Source organism: Chroicocephalus ridibundus, chromosome 1 (assembly GCF_963924245.1).
Source record: "Chroicocephalus ridibundus chromosome 1, bChrRid1.1, whole genome shotgun sequence".
Taxonomy (NCBI): domain Eukaryota; kingdom Metazoa; phylum Chordata; class Aves; order Charadriiformes; family Laridae; genus Chroicocephalus; species Chroicocephalus ridibundus.
In genome coordinates this window covers 161,833,170-161,849,516 of record NC_086284.1, presented here as the reverse complement: position 1 = coordinate 161,849,516, position 16,347 = coordinate 161,833,170, and the positions used below count along the sequence as shown (strand labels likewise).

General features: G+C 43.4%; 1 protein-coding gene across 1 annotated transcript in view; it reads left to right on the top strand.

The window, feature by feature from the left end:
• Positions 1-8,348: 8,348 nt before the first annotated feature.
• The window catches only part of SYN3 (synapsin III), a 200,390-nt gene continuing 192,391 nt past the window's right edge, over positions 8,349-16,347 (top strand). Inside the window, exons 1-2 of the mRNA XM_063321517.1 lie at positions 8,349-8,513; positions 11,916-11,990. The gene's annotated coding sequence lies outside the window, so the exon portion shown is untranslated. The remainder of the gene's footprint in view (positions 8,514-11,915; positions 11,991-16,347) is intronic.

The window sequence follows — 16,347 nt, the reverse complement described above, 5'->3', positions numbered from 1 at the left end:
TGAGCTTAACTCAGGGTAAGGGCTGCTCTGCCCTCATCCTCCACATCCTGGGTATTGTACACTTTTATAAAATAAAGTGTGTTGTTTTTTCTGTCCTTCCTTGTAAGCAGAAGGTGTTTTGTTTTGTTTTTCTCCTGCCTAACAACTGCAGTACATAATCTGGGACTGTATCTGTCTGTCTAGTGACCACAGTGATCTTTCTTGTATCATAATGGTTTGAAAGCCTGGAGGACTTAAAGACATGTCAGAAGTCATTAAAATGTAGAAGCTTCATCCACCCACAGCAGTTCCTGTTGATCCTTTTAACTTTCACTACAGTAAAGAATCCTTGGGTGTTTCCTTCTCTCTTTAATTAAAGCAGACAGAAGACTTCTCTGTGAGGTTCTGTGTCTGTTGAATTTCACACATTGCTTTACTTGAGTAAACAGACCCCATAAATATGTATGGAGAAGAAGTCCCAGCACAAATAAATTGTTGCAGCTCTTTTTAGAAAATACAAACCTCTCTGAGTGTTTTACTCCGAGAGCTTAGTGTGTAGTTGCACTGGGTGTATATTGCAAGGTGATTTTGAACTTCTGCTCTAAGTCCAATGTTGAATAACTGAATGGGCAGAGATTGCCCTGCAATGGTCACAAGAAAAGGACAGGTGCTATTGCTACAACATTTGGGCCTCTCAGTGTTGTCTTTCCTTCTCTGTGGGGTCTCTTAGAACCTACTGAACCAGAGAACTGGAAAACAGCATTTGACTGAGATGTCTGAGGGCATCTGGGAAGGAGTCTTGGGACTGGAAGATAGAGAAATCTTGAATCTGTCCAGATACTCTCAATCCAAAAACATAAGGAAGTGGAGAGAGAAATATACCAAAGATATAAATTATAAACCCATGAAAATGGGAAAGACGTCCATCTTTTTGGCATTGTGTCATTCAGGCAGGAGGTCATTTAGGCAGCAGCAGAAGCAGAAACAATTAGGAAATAGGTAAGAACCCATGCTAGGGATCTGTGCAAAGTCTGTCTCAGCTGTAGATATGAAAGTGTTCTCCTGTTGAGGAGACAGGATTACCAGATTGGCTTGCTTAGGTGCGTTTGCGGGACAGTATCATAGAATTGTCTAGGTTGGAAGGGACCTTTAAGATCATTGAGTCCGGCCCTTAACCTAACACTGCCAGAACCACCATTAAGCCATGTCCCTAAGCACCCTAGCTGGGTGCTGCATAGACATACCCTAAGAAATGTTAGGAGTGTCTCAGACTTACTAAGTCACAGAAAATCATCCCCAAAGAAGAACAAGCTATTTCCAAAATTACACTGAAGTCACATTATTTATGATACCCCAGAGGAGATACCAAAGGTACTAAGTGGGAATGGTGGTCGATACCTATGCTGTCCTGCTGTGTCATTTGATCCTTGCAGTTCTGTCTGGCGCTGTAGTATATGCCCAGCTTTCCCCCAAATTCATTCCAGCCTACTGCTGCAGTTGTCTTCTCTTTTAATGTGCTTTGAGAAAGACATTTAGCCATCAACAATAGGGAACATGTTCATATGTTGGCTCTCTTATCAGCCGGTGGGTAATTCTAAATTAAAACATGACTTTTCTGTTAACGTTTTACATGGTTTCATTTTACAGCCTTATGAGTATCTTCTCATTTGATTCCCATACCCTTGGGAAGTGAGCTGTATTTAAATGCAGTGCTTTCTTGCCCACTGCAGACTGCTATTTGAAATGCTCCCCTAGGATGCGTGTGCTCATGAAAGAATTTATTCCCTCACCTTTCCTCCACACAGAGCAAGGTTTCAATCACCCGAAACTAAAGGATCCTGCATGGCTTACACCAGAGTCCTTCCACATCAACTGTTCTCTACCCTGCTGGTTCACCATTCCCCTCCTTGCACAATTTCTCACCTACCCCCTTGTTCTGCCCCCTCCCCATTTCTCCTGCCTCAGCCTGCCCATTGGATTGTCCTGAGTTCTGTGATAATGTCCAGAGCCCAGCTGGGCTGCCATGGCTGATGTTGCTGCAAAAGACTATACGGTTGAGGTCTTTGCATCATGCAGAAAAATGTGTCCGTCCATCCGGTCTATCCATTTCTTTCAAGAAAATCCTTTCTTACCTTATTTCCTTATTCTAAAGGCTTTTCCCTTGAGTGCTAGTAAAGAGAGAGACCATTTTAAAAAATAGCAAGGTTTAGTTGCCAGAATTCACAATCCCATCCATACCCTTCCCATAATAGCAGGGCCACCTTGACATTAAAATGCTGAAATGAACATCTGTTCAGAAGATCAGAACATCTGTTTTGTTTTTTAAACTTAGATGCTAAATTTAAGTGGTCTTTAAAAAGAAGAAAGGGACGACTCAGCAAAAATTTATTCCTAAATCCTAGTTTCCTTTTCTTGATCACTCTAAACTTCAATTTTCTGCTCCAGGAACTGCAAAAGTGCTATTAGGATTTTGTAATAAAGTACTGCTTTGGACTTCAAACCTCAGCAGAAAAGGCAGTAAGCCAAACTGTGACCTTAGGGGATAAGGAAACCTTGGATGTGCCAGGGAAAAAAAAAATCTGGGACAAAAATTAACTACCTGTATTGCACTGTGAGAGAACCGAAGGAGAAATCTGCTTCTTATGGCTGATGTAAGATGCAAACTTGAAGGCTGGATGCAGTTGTTTAAGAAAGGCTTAAAGAAGAACAACAGGACCCAGAGTATGACCTTTGCAGTCATGAAATTATCTCATTGTTAGTAAAACTCAACCTTGGTTGAGGTGTATGGGAGGAAGTAAAAGCATTTGTCCTTTCAGCTGAGAGCAACATGTGTGTCTGGTTATGACTGGATCATTTAGATCAGTAGTAATTAATTGTCTGTGGACTGTACAGAAATAGCAACTGGCTACTCAGAAGGGCATGGAGGGAAGGAGAGTTCTTACGGAAACGTGACAATTATTAGTCCCAAAATCCCAAGATATTTGGGATACATGGTTAAGAGGATATGGTCCTAAACTATGACTTCAGAATCTGTAGTGAATGCTATTAAGTTGAATGGCCTTAGGGTACAGCCTTTATCATTTTAGGGGGAACACTACATAATAAAAATGGAAAACTTTGCTTAGAGAAGATGGACTTTCTGGCTTGATGTATGAAGGTAGGGATAAAAATCGAATTTTGTTGTGCAGTAATGGGTCTCAAAAACACGCCTGAAATATTGAAAAGCATTGAGAATTCAGTGTGATTACAGGAATCAAAAAGTAATATTGAAGTCGCTGAAATAGAAAGTTTCTTCACTTTCTTGTTAGGTTCAATCCTGCACAGAGTAAGACTTTGCAAATTAAGCTTGTTTTGAAAGTAGTGTCACAGGTGTGTGCCTTATCTTCCAGGTGTTTTTTACCTGACTTTTTACCTGTGTTTAGTTGATGCCATCATTTTTTAAACGAAATTGTATTTTGAAATACTAATGATGTCATTTCAGGGTGCAGGTGTTCTTTTTTGCAGCTCCAAACACCAGATCACAGCTTCTTTTATTGATATACTTGGGGCTTATCCCTCAATACAAACCCTGACAGAAGGAAGCTGGATAGAGCTGGGGGAATGAGACAGCCTCTCCCCCACCAGGTTGGCCAAGGGACTTCATGGATCCAGTACAAGGCTTTCCATTTCACTTTCTTTTGGCCAATCTCACTTACTCCTCAGCCAGAAGTGCCTGAGCTTTTATAAGCAAACAGATTTCTGTTCAAAAATGTTGTGTTTCTTTTGCATTTGCTCTATGGGACGCTGTTAAGTCAGTGCTGTAAACATATGGCTATGGCCAGCTACGACAGTGATCCTCAGAGACATTGCAACAATACATGGGGCATCTGGTATTGTGAAATCTCCTGCAGTACAGGCTGGTGATTTCTGTGCTTGAGCTTCTTAAATTATTGATCTGTGGAATTGATGGAGAACAGCTAAGCCCCAGAAAAAAAAGCTTAGAGGCAAGCTTGGAGTTGGTGAAGGCATTTATTCTGGTTATTATGGATACACATCACTTGCCCCGCAACCAGAGCAATGTTTCACAGCGAGAAGCTGCCCCCGAAGCCAAGGCCACTTTGCCCTTGAGTATTTTCTAGGAAAGAAAACCCGAACCCACGCGGTGCCTTACAGGGTAGTTTCCTCCAGTGCTCTCCGGTCCTTTTTGTAGTTGCCTGGCAACCAGGGAAGGGAGGAGGAGGATGTGAGAGCATGGAGGCACCTGAAGAAGCAGATTATCTGTAGCAAACTGATTGGCCAAATCAGCTCTTGGTTGTCTAGAGCTACTCCACTGCAACAGGTCATCTGCACTGGCCCTTTTTAGATGACTGTCTGCTGAAGATGAGAATGATGATCCTGCTTTAATTTTATGTAACTTTTACCCTAATATGAATCCTTGGGCATTAGCAGAACTATTCTTCTTGAATGGGAGTGAGTGAGGTAAGAAACAAGATTTGGTCGGTGCACAGAGCTTACCTGTGGTGTTACCTTGTGATTGAGCAGTGCCCCGTGGCTTAAAGGAAGCCAAGGAAGAACTCAGCTCCCTTCTGAACATGATGTTTAGCCTCACTTTTTGTACCAGATGTTCTCCCCACTTGTCAAAAGGGCTAAAAATTCTGGAAGATGAAGTATTTTTTTCTGGAAGGTGGAAGTTTCCATCTCCAGTTAAATATGTCCAGTGTAGGATTTGTATTTTGGATGGAAATTATCTTAGAGGCAACAGGGATGTGAGAGAAAGAAGTCAAAGCTGTGTTCTGTGAGTTACAAGCTACTGACATGAATCTCACTTTCTGATGAGTGTCTTGGCCATTGGTCACCCGTTCAGTCTTTGGCCCAACGTTGCAGGAGTCTCTATACAGTAGAATAATTTATGTGGGAGGTATAATGATAGTCTCTCTTCTGAATAGCTGATAAACTCTTGGTGCAGTTATTTTCTGCCCTGGGGAGGACCCAGAGGTGGATCTCCAGTTTGCTTTCTGCAGGTTTGGGCCCTCTATTTCCTGCATCCTAAAGGAGTGCCATACCTCTGGGATATTGCCTATGCTGACAGGGAATTAGGGCATGTCTCTCTCTTTTCTGACCTTTGGGAGGGGGAAACCTGTCCCATCAGTAAACAAGGTATTTTTTTCACCTTGGAAACTTCCACAGCCTAGGAACCCTGTAGTACGTATGCTTTTGTCTTGGCATGTATCTACTTGGAGTATAACACAATAATACAATCATATCACTCTCCCTAAATGTCTCAGTTGCTTCTTGATTTCATTTCTAAACACAGTTTCCCTCATCTGGGGATGAAGAGGAGGGGGAGAAACTTTCACAGATTACTTCATTTGCTTGTGTGTTTAGTTTTGTCTGATTTTGAAAATGTTCCTACTTATTGTTCCTACCCTCCAAAAGGGGCTTATGCCCAGTGAGGCATATTTTCAAAGGAGAACACCAAAGTTTCCAATGGCAATAAATTGTCTGATCAAAAAAAATTATGAGGAAGGAGAGATCTTCCATGTAAACTACAAAGCTTTCTGAAATTTTTTCCAAAAAAAAAATGTTCTTTGCTTTCATCCAAAAATACCTCAGCTATTGCAATTGAGAACCAAAAGACTTCACTGAAAAATTTCTACTAAAATAGTGATTTTCTTAGAAGACTTGCAACAGAAAAAATGTTCAGCTGGAAAAAAAAAATTACACAGAGAAGAAGCTTTGATGGAAAATATTCAACAATCCTACAAAAGATTTAATTCCTGAAAAAGAACTTTAGTAGCCTGTCTTCCATTTGCTCAGCCTGTTGGTTTCTTCTGACAACATTGATCCTGCTTTTTGTCTTGCCATTTTATTCTCTTATTTGCTTTAATTGGTTTCTTGGGGTTGGTGGAAGACTTTACTCAGCTTATTCCAGCTTTTTGGAGGGTTTTAATGAGCAGCGGCTGGGACCCTGCTTCCTTCTCTCCCTCCCCATCTATTCCGTGAAATTCGTCATTCACCTTTACTGCATCACAGAGTCACAGTCTGCCTTTTGAATCAGTGCTTGTCTGCAATGAAGCCTCAGGAGGCCACTTCTCCCACCCTGACCCATGTGTTTATGTGTTTATTTGTTTATGCACTACTGCTGCCACTTCTGTGATTGCTCTGTGGAGCCCTCAGCTGAGCACCTCTCACCAGAAGTAAATTCACATTAGTGCTAGGAGACTTGGCTTGTGCCCTCTTTAGCCAAATCTTTGCTCCCGATTATTAAACTCTTTGTCAGGGAGGCTTTGATGCTAGGAATTAACTTGAAAGGGATTTGATAACCAAGGGCCATACTGATGATGTGGAGCTCCCCTCCTTCCCCCCCCCCCACCCGAGCATCTCTTGAATTTTGAGCAGATTCTCTAGTTGTCATGGAAACAGCCTAATTTGCTCTCTTTTTGTGATTTAAGTAAGCATCCTGTAAAAACTCTTCAATAAATGATGCTAAAACATTCTGAGTTTTGGTAGTGACATTGGGCAACTTGCCACGTGGCTTAATTTAATTGCTCTGAAGCTATCACCACGTGCATAATTCAAGGTTTCCTTTTAACACAAAAGCTCTTAAAAGTTTGGATGGCTGCAAAGGAAAGAGCAGCTGCAATTCTTCGAAAGTGAAGCATCTCCAGGGCAGTTTTGTCCCTTTTTGTTGCAGAGAAATCCATAACAGACAAAGGCAAAAACTTGGTCGAGACTCTTACTTTTTCTCTCCTTAGATGACCTTGAACTTGGTGGGAAAGGCAAAAACATTCACCATTCCTGTGTCCCATTCTTCTGGGGAAGGCTGCGTGACTCTCCATCCTGCACTGGGACTGTGACAGAGGTAGACAGACCAGCAATTTAGAAGGTGGCAATAGCTGTGGGTTGTCCCAGCTTCCTGCCAGTCCTTCACCATGAAGACAGTGCCTAAAGAAAGGCATTGACTTTAGGGAAACGGCTGGTCTCTCACTGGCAGTCTGCCTTTGTAGCTATGCTGGTACATGAGTTTGAGTTCAACCTCGTGTCCCTACTGCCTCTAGAGGCAGAGCCAAGGGCTACCCAGCCAGCCAGTCCTGGGATATGAGCCAAACTGAGCGCTGGTGTAGGAGTTGCTTGGAGGAGTTTGGGCTCTAGTGCAAATTTGAACCTCGCGTTATTATGATAGTAGGTGTAGGACAGTAGATATTCTTAGCACAGGGGAAGCAGAGTGCAAAGGGTGGCCTTGGACTCTAAGGGTCGCAGGCTCCTATAAGGGAAGAAGAATGGCTTCTTCATCCTGCCTATTTATTTTTCATTTACATTGGAATGATACGGCTGTTTGTAAATAGCGCGCAGGTGAACATATATTAGCAATAACTTTCACTATTGCTGTGAATGGTCATTAAAAAGCCCTGCTGGCTGCTTGGTCTGATCTCGGGGTAGGAGGGGTTGTCCCACTGAGGTCCTCCGCTTCTAGCGTTGGTCCCATAACAAAAAACTCTTCAGGCAAATGAGGTGGTCTGAGGCTTGACTTAGTGGTGACCCTGTTAAGGTAAGCTGCAGTGCTCTGTAACTCTTCAAGAAAAGCGTCACCTGAGGAAAAAGGGCAGTGTACATTTTGAGAAAACAACTACTTGGAAAATGTAGGTATAGTTAGTTGTCGCTACAAAGTTCTGGTCAGGAAAAAAAAAAAAGGAAAAAAGTGCAAAACAGAACAGCTTAGTCATTTTGTCTGGGGAAAATCTGCCACTTTAGTGTGTGTTTTTGACATGGGAATTCAAACTCCCACTGCAGGCGTGTGAAATCACAGTCCACAAGCGGTGTGTATATGAGCCCTTCTCTTTCAGGAGCCGTGTAGTTACACCCCTTGGGTGTCCGAATTGATTGGATGACAGTGCAGTTGCTGAACAGAAGATATCGTGATACAAGGCAGACTCTCCCATTTGCTTTTGAGCTGCCCATCTTGTTACTCCCTTCTGCAGAACAGTTTTATTCTTTTTTCGCATCTTGCATTCAGGAAAGAGGCAAAGTGTTTGATGTGCTGCAGTATCGCTTTGCCTGGACAGAAATCTCTGCATCCACTGAGATGGTAACGACCATTCACCAGGGAAATACCGTGTTGTGGGATGGGGATGGATGTACAACAATAAAGGGATTGCCATGGCTTTAGAAGGAGGAGGAGAAGAGGGATGGAATGGGAAATACAAGTGGGTAATCTAAGGTCTCCTTTTCAGGAGAGTGACAGATTCTGGTTTCTTTACCCGCCTCTCTTTGATAAAAGCCTGCCAGCGGGGGTGAAGTCTGTGACACCAGAGCCTGCACACCCTTGTTGTTTACTAAATTATTCATCCTGTTCCTGTGATAATATAGTTATAAGGAGGAGCCTAATTGAATTTACTGTCTGGCTTTGGCCAATAGGGCGATAAGGATCCAGCAGAATGGGATGACGGTGAATCCTGCTGGTGTGCTGTGAATGTGAAGCAGGAGGGACTGGCAGTTTGTGTGCAGGAGGGAAAGCGAATAGGTCCAGGGCCCCCGGATTAGCAGACTGAGGAAAGGTAAGGAAGCGAGCGGGAACAGGATTCGCCAGAATCGTATACTGACTCTGTGCTGCAAGGCTGTTTTTGTTTATAGGAAAGCACTCTGCAGGCAATGGTTTCCTGCAGGGTTTGGAATGTATGTGGTGGCACTTGCTCAGTGCACGTAGCCTGTGCCTTTGTCTTTATATGTGCTGCCGGGGTTTATAACATTGCGTGTTGATTGTGCATGGCTGTACGGAGATGCCTGTGTTTTCTGTGGATAGAGCAGCAACATATGAAGCCTGTGCGTTATAAATGTAATGAGAGGAGTCAGAAGGGAGAAATTGCCTCATGGGTAGTGTGGGGAAAACATTAGTGCTTTCTGGTTTGATTGAAAATGGAAATGCCGAGGCTCTTAGTGAGCTGTTTGCAAACAAAAAAGAGCAAGCGTGCGTGCATCTGTCTGTGTATGTATCGGATATGCAATGAAATGTGAAAATGGGAAAGAGGAGGTCAGACTGGAGCATTAGTCATGGCAGGTGGAGATAAATTGCAAACAATCTGTGTAATCAGATTCTCTAACATGGAGCGTGCAAGTGAGTGGGAAAGTGGATTAATCCTATCTGCTGAGCCAGCTACACCTGGAAAGCAAGGAGGGGAATCAGGACAGGTTATCCGACTGGTTAGAAGAACTGATGATCAAACTGTCCTGTTTGCCTTCTGCTAAAGTGATAACCTATTGAGTTCCTTCCACAGATTTGCTATCTCCCTTTTAATGATGCGAAGAAAGGGTGAGCATCTCTGAGGATCAGGTTAGTGTTATCTGGAAGAGCAGGAGCACATCAAGCAAATTAGCCTCTGCGCTTCCCTTTGTTTCACTGCCTTTGCTCTGATAGCAAGTGACTGCTAAACAGACAGGGAAGGTGGGGGAAGCTGGATTACAAATGTGACAAGTGGCATTAAGCCATGCAGGCAGGGGATGTTGTTTGCAGTGATGATGCTAGAATCACGCTTCTGCACCTTACATCTTTGGAAGCCTTTAAGACAAGGCTGTCCCGAGCTGGATGACCTTAGCCCAGTCGCTAACCGGAGTGGGGATCGCAGCTTGCTGTAAGGCATTAACAGGTTTAGCTGCTTCTCATATGTTTTCACCACCTCATTCTTCTTAAGCCAGGATCCAGAGGAAGGTGTTGTTGAGACAAAGGTGCTGCTCACCTGTGGATATCTCATCTCAGTTGGAAACTAACTCTTATGATGAGTGCTGAGGGAGGTATGATTTTTCTGCTTGCTTAGAAAGCAATAGCCAGAGGCTCCATCCTAGAAGAGCAGTAAGGCAGAAAGCCCCACAGGGAGAAGCATCAAAATGGCTTGTCTTGGATAAACCAAACCTGTTTGCCCAGACAAGTTCTCTTTCCTCCATGACACCAAATCTGTTACATCAGGGGTTAAGTTTCCCTTTACCAAACTCCTTTCTTTTCTGTGGCTTTCTCATGCAGCCCAAAGATGGGAAAATGCAAACATGACTGATATTCCCACCAGAGACCACCTCCCCACCCATGTCTGCCCTCTGCCTGTGAGCTCTCCTGAAGTCTCTGAGATGTGCTGATGGGGGTGGTGGGCTGACTCCCTCCATCTCACAAATTGTGCATGTGCCCCAAGTGAGACCGAAGGGACACTCACCTGGCACAGGTACAAAAAAGAATCCACCTTACAGAGGATATTTGTATTTGATGACAGAAAACCCAAAGGGAACATGCAGCAGCTTCTGGTACGACAGAGCCATGCTCTCCTCATCTCACCTGGAATAGCTGACTGAAAAACAAGTCTAAGATAAGGCATATACCATAATTTAGTGGGTTTTTTGTCTCTTGATTTCTCTTATGCTTTCCTGTCCTTCAGCTCCTTGAAGTTAACAAAAGCTTGGTCATAGTTGAGTTTGACTCCAACTTTTAAAGCACTCACAGCAGCAGAGTGAGCAAAGAAATGAAGTTAAACAGGCTTTGCCATCTGAAAATAAATTCCCCAGTAAAATAAACTTCTGTCGCCTTACCTCTGCCCCAGCAACAGAGGAATAATTAAATAACTTCCTTATTCATATACTCCAAAAAGCTGCACAGCTTCCAGGTGCAGAGCAGAAGTCTCTCCTTACTAAGAAGGGGACAGATACTGGATGCACCTGGAGAGTCCATCTCTTTGCGCATCAGAGGAAGGTGTTCGCACTTGCCTGTTTCGGGATACGCATCTTCCTTGGGAGAGGCACACGGGGGGTTTGGCAGGAGAAGCGTCCCTCTGATGCTGCAGCGGCGGTAGCCCGGCATTCGCTTGCAGCATTTATCACCGGTTGGTTGACTACATTGTTTGCCGCTGCCCCCCGAGTCAACAGCGAGGCTCAGGGACAGGCAAAACGCCAGCATATTCCCGGGGAAGCTTACGTCATTGCCAATTCGCTGGTGCCAGAGACTGTGCTGGAAACCTGAGGTCGCTTTTGCCATTAATTGCCCAGATGATTAATTCATGCAATGATATCATTTTCCTGGGTGGAGGTTAGGAGGTTATGTACTCTAGTAATGAGGGGGCGTGATAGGATGCAGCACTTGTGCTCCTTTTTGATGTTAACGCTAATTACAACAAACTAACCACAGTGTCCTCCACATCCTCCTTCCTCCCCCAGAAAGGGCAGAAAGAGTATCATTTTTCTCTGTCTCTCCACTTGTCCCCTTCGGTTTTTTTCCTTTTTCCTTTTTTTTTTTTTTTTTTTTTTTTGCGGGTGGAGGGAGCATGGGATGTGTGGGCAATTGCTCTTATGGCGTTTGTAGTATTGCAAATTCTGCCCTAGAAGAGTGAAACATAGACGTCCTTAACTTTCAGAACTCCTCTGTAATAAGGATTGTTGCACTTTTCAGCAAGAAAAAAAGAACACCCAAATGATTATTCTCCTTTAAAAAAAAAAAAAAAGAAAAAGGGAGAAGAGGGAGTTTGTTTCTCATTGCACAGTGACTGGTGCATTGTATTGTGGCATTTCTCCCCTCAGAGGATGCTGCTCTGTCTATAGGGGTGTAGGATCACTTTTTAGTCAATCTGGAAATCCTTCAGAATGTCGGGTTTTGCAGTAAGCACTCTAGGATGTTTTATTCTTTTTTTCAAGTTTTTAGGCTAAAAATCCCTTTCCTGCCACTTTAATACCTAAGCAAATAAGCACAGAATTCCCAGATGGGAATAACAAAGAGCTGCCCTGACCCAGATACAATTAATAAAGGTAAAGGTGCAACAACTTGATCTGATAATCTGTTGGTAGGTGAAGCTGCTAACTCAAAATGTCAAACAAAACACCCAGGGCATTTTCAGAGCTGTTGTAAGAGCGTTTTCTTTCAAACCACGTCACTGCTCTGCCTCCTGTATCCCTCCCCCTCGCTCACTCTAGTGTTTCTCTTCTCCCCTCAGGCCTCCGTGTTTTCGGCTGCCTTGCATCCCCAGAGGTGTACAAAGCCCTGGATCATAAGTTTTCGAACAGACTCGGTAAGACCAAATGGAAACCTTCCAGTTTCTAGACACACCTGTTATTTGTGGGATAAAATGGTTTCCTTTCTGTTTAAGCAGTGGGGAAGCCATACTATCTCTCCATTTTGGATAATTTTTCACTTCTTCCCATCCTGAAGGACAAATCCTGTCCTGATTTGTCATAGTATTCTCCTACCTCATCTAGAGATTAGAAAATGTCAAGGTATTTTTCTTGAATGCTGACAAACAGCAGAGGTCTGATTAGCAATTGTAGCAGATCTCTAACCAGTTCAGTACTGTAGACTCATATATACTTATAATATGGTTATCAAGGAAAATTAAGTGATTATGCAGAACTAACGATGTCTATATTAATGGCTGTCAGGTTCCAGACACTCATCTATTGTCTGTTTAATGAGAAATAATCTTACTGTGTCAGGGCAGATCAAACGCTAAAGCAAGGGTGCAATATAACTTTGCTGCCATCAGCAGACTACACTAGCCACAGGAAAGCTGGCCCAGGGCACATGCTTGTAATTTAGACCCTGCTCATAAAGGGGAAAAAAATAATGAGATGGCCTTGGAAAAGTAGGAGAAAGAGTCTGTGATGTGGCCTTGAGGTGGAAATGATCTTTTGTCCTGGTGACAGCGCTCCGTTGCAAAGGGCTGAATTCTGCACTGCCGCCAGAGTGACATGAGGGGGAAGAAAAGTTCATCTGCTTTCTAGGCTGGCCTGTGGTGGGCTGTCACAGGGGGGAAACAAAGCAGATTGGAAGGGGTAGCAAAGACTCCTTTTTCAGGCTTCTTGGAACTGGGAGTATTGCCTTCAAATCACTTCTGAGAGGGTAACTGCAGTGGTTTTTAAAGGCACGTTAAACTTTGCTGTAAACTGTCAGACCAGGATACGAACAAGACAGACCTGCTGCTGATTTATTTCCTGCTCTAAAGGTGCACCAGAGCCAGCACTTCTTCCCTGTATGCTTCAACTGGGAAGCATGGAAAAGCATTGGCTTCTTTATTTCTTCTCATACACAGAAGCAAACACACATATACCAATGCCTTTTAAAAGATGGCAACCACTGTCTTCAGCCGGGTCATCTTTGAAATAGCTTTCGGCTCATTCGAGTGTAAAAAGTGTGTTACCTCAAACCCTACATTTTAATTTACAATTGAATTTTACATTTAGTTCACAATGGCACAAACACAGAAGGAAATATTTTTTTAACTTGCTGGTTCTAGCCTTTTAGAAACACAAGGGCTTCTTAAGAAAGGATACTAGTAAGCCACATTTTGGTAAGTGGCAGCGAAAACCGTTCGCATTAGTTGGAGCAAAATAAGAGGTTAACTGATGCATCATTCCCAGCCGAGTGAATGGAGAAAGTCCCACTCCACTGGGATTCAGGACTTCCAAGCCTGGTGGAAAAAAACAGTCAGAAATGTTTACGCCATACCTCTTATGTAGCCAATGCAAGATATTTTTGATCTAGAAGGACTAGTAGACTTTCACCAGCACTAAATTAACTTCATAAGCAAACACAAGTATATTTACATAGGACTATTAGAAAAGCAAAACCAATAGCTGCAGAACATTCAGCTCCAAGATGACTCAGACCTTTAAAATGCATTATTTAAAATATTGTAACACCCCTTTTTTAGAGAAAATGTATTATTTTTAATATAGGATATCTTTGCCCTGCATGCTTGGCTTCTTTTGTACAATACAATGGATGTTCCACTGTCATCTTCCTCCCTGACTTTAATCTGTAACTTGCTGGGTTTAGAGTAAAGCTGAAAAGCCCTGTAGTACGTTGCAGCCCAGGAACATGTCAAAGGCCTTCTTAGCTGCAGAGCCACTTTTGCTTGGCTCTGGAGAAGAAGCTGATAAACTCCAGAGGAAGATGCTAGAAAATATAGACCCACCTCAGAAAAAAGAAGTCAAGAAAATCAGGAGTTTTCTCATTCAGCTTATCAGCACAGCACAGCTGTTTATAGCCACTGCTGTAGTGCAGTGGACCAAAAAGAAATGGAAATTTGGGATAAAGAATGATGACCTGGTCCCAGAGGTGATGGACTGGGTGTTTCTGTCCCTGAGTCACTGCGTGCCCCTCTGATGCACTGTGCCCATCACAGGCAGCTGCCAGGGACTGTGGGCACAACACGTGGGCAGGGAAACCCACTCGGCACCCAGCTATTTTCTGAAGTGGGGCTTGACAAAACCAAATAATGTGACAAGTTAGGAAGTATTTATTCTTTTTTTAGCCTTGAAGGTTTTGGGTTTGCTGCTTAAAGATGAGATGCAGTACCTGTATTTCCCTTCTGGTTGCTAAAGCATTAATATGCTTTGGTGAGAGGGATTAGATGAAATACTGCACTCCCTCCAGCAGCCGAAGGCTGCCATATTTAGCTTGATGCATCTGTCTAAAATAGGGCTGTGTGTATTTAGTTAATGTTGCGGGCAGGGTTTCTTACTTCAGCAGCCTTGTGAAGTTTCTTCTAACAGGAGAGAGAGGAGTAGGCGAGGTAGGGGGGATGCTGTTTTATAATAAAACTGAAAGAGGCTGTCAGGAATTAACATGAAGGTTACTTTGGTTTACTCTGGGCAACCTTAATAATTCAGCAGAGCCTTTCAGTCAGGGCTTCCCCCGCTGTTCCCCACAGGGGCAGTTTCATGTATGAGAGTTTCTTGTGGCCATTCAATACGCCAGCTCCTAAGAAACACGAGGCATAGGAGAGGATGGCGCCTGTCAAGAGCTAGAGCTGACAGTCCCTATTAATGTGCAGGGAGGCTTTTCCCAGGAAGATTCTTTGATGTCTCTGACTTTCGGTCACAGGTCACAGGCCTCTGGCTTTACATGTCATGCTCTGACTTGAAAGAAAGTGCCACCTCTTTTGCTGAGCCCCGCAGTCAGACTGTGTGACTATTGTCCCCTCCCTAGGAGCGACCCACAGAAAGAGCAGGACAGTGCCTTTAGTTACTCAGGGCAGTCGCAGCTCTTCTGAAGTCACTAGCTGGCATCTCCTGCAAAAGTCATGCTAGCCGTGCAAGAACATCTGCCTTCCGCTGTGGCTGGAAAGAGAGAGGGATCAGATCCAAACCCCAAACTTTTTTTTATTTCAGTGAGATTTCCACTGAAGTTGATGAGAATTTTGCTTGAGCTGGAAGGGAAGGAATTGACTCTCTGCTTTCTGAGATAGTGGCCAGTTAAATAAGTAGCATTGCGAGTTTTTCTGTATGCTCTGTTCTGTTAACTTGCATACAGTAATGGAGTTTGGTAAATGTTCCAGCAAAAGTAATGCAGTAATCAGAGGAAGATATGAGTTTCTGCATTGCTGTGGCATTTCATCTTTCAGACAGAAATGTCTTGTAGCCAGCTTTGGTTGCCTGGAATAAATAATAACAGTAACATGCTGTTAACTTGTGATATCCAAACCTCATAATGCTCCTTCAACCCCACTGTTAGAAGTAGTCAGCCAGCAACATTTCAGTGCAGCATCTCTCCCACAAAGACCACAGCTCATCAGCTGCGAGACAGGCTCTGGAAATTCCACCTCTGAAAATTTGTTTGGAAGAGAAAGCCTGGGAATGAATGGGACATTTGATACAACATTAATGTTGATGGTTGGACTCCATGATCTGAAAAGTCCCTTCCAACCTAGACAATTCTATGATTCTATGATTTACATGTTAGAAGACATTTTAGACTATTTCTTGTGCTGTTTTGGAGAAAACCTATTTTGAAATGGCAACGTTTCTTTGAAGTGAGCAGTCTGGTTTACAATCTACTCTTGCAAATATAAAAATTTTCAACTGGACCATTTTTAGCCCAGCTCCGTATGTCTCCCTGCGCTGTAATTCCTCCCATACTGCCACGGCTGAAAAGACCTTAGTGCTTCCGTTGGGAAGAACCTGCACCTTCAGCTCTGCCTCTGTCACCTTGCCTTTCTCTCCGTCTGGTCGTTAGATGGTTGTGATCTGCTGAGGACCCTGAGCTAATTCTGAGGTAGTTGTCTTCTGGCTTGAAAACAGAGAGGACACCACCAGGGTTTAATTCTTAGTGAAGCATATAAAACTGCAACTTTCTTCAGAACCTCCCACACCTTGGACTAATAGAAGCAATAGCTGGTTACCTTCACATGATGCTACAGACCAGTATATTTTCCCAGAGCAGTGTAGGTGGTGAAGAATGAATAGACTCTTCAGTTGTCTAACCTCCTGAGTGCATGTTTTTATGCTTAGTGGTAGAGCATCAAGGGCTATGGGCAGGTAAGAAAAACTCTGATTTTGTAAGAGAGCATAGCACATGCCTGTTTCATGGTATGCTCAGGGCTAGCAGGTGGAGTAGCAGGTGGAATAAGCATCAGCAATAAATCTTTG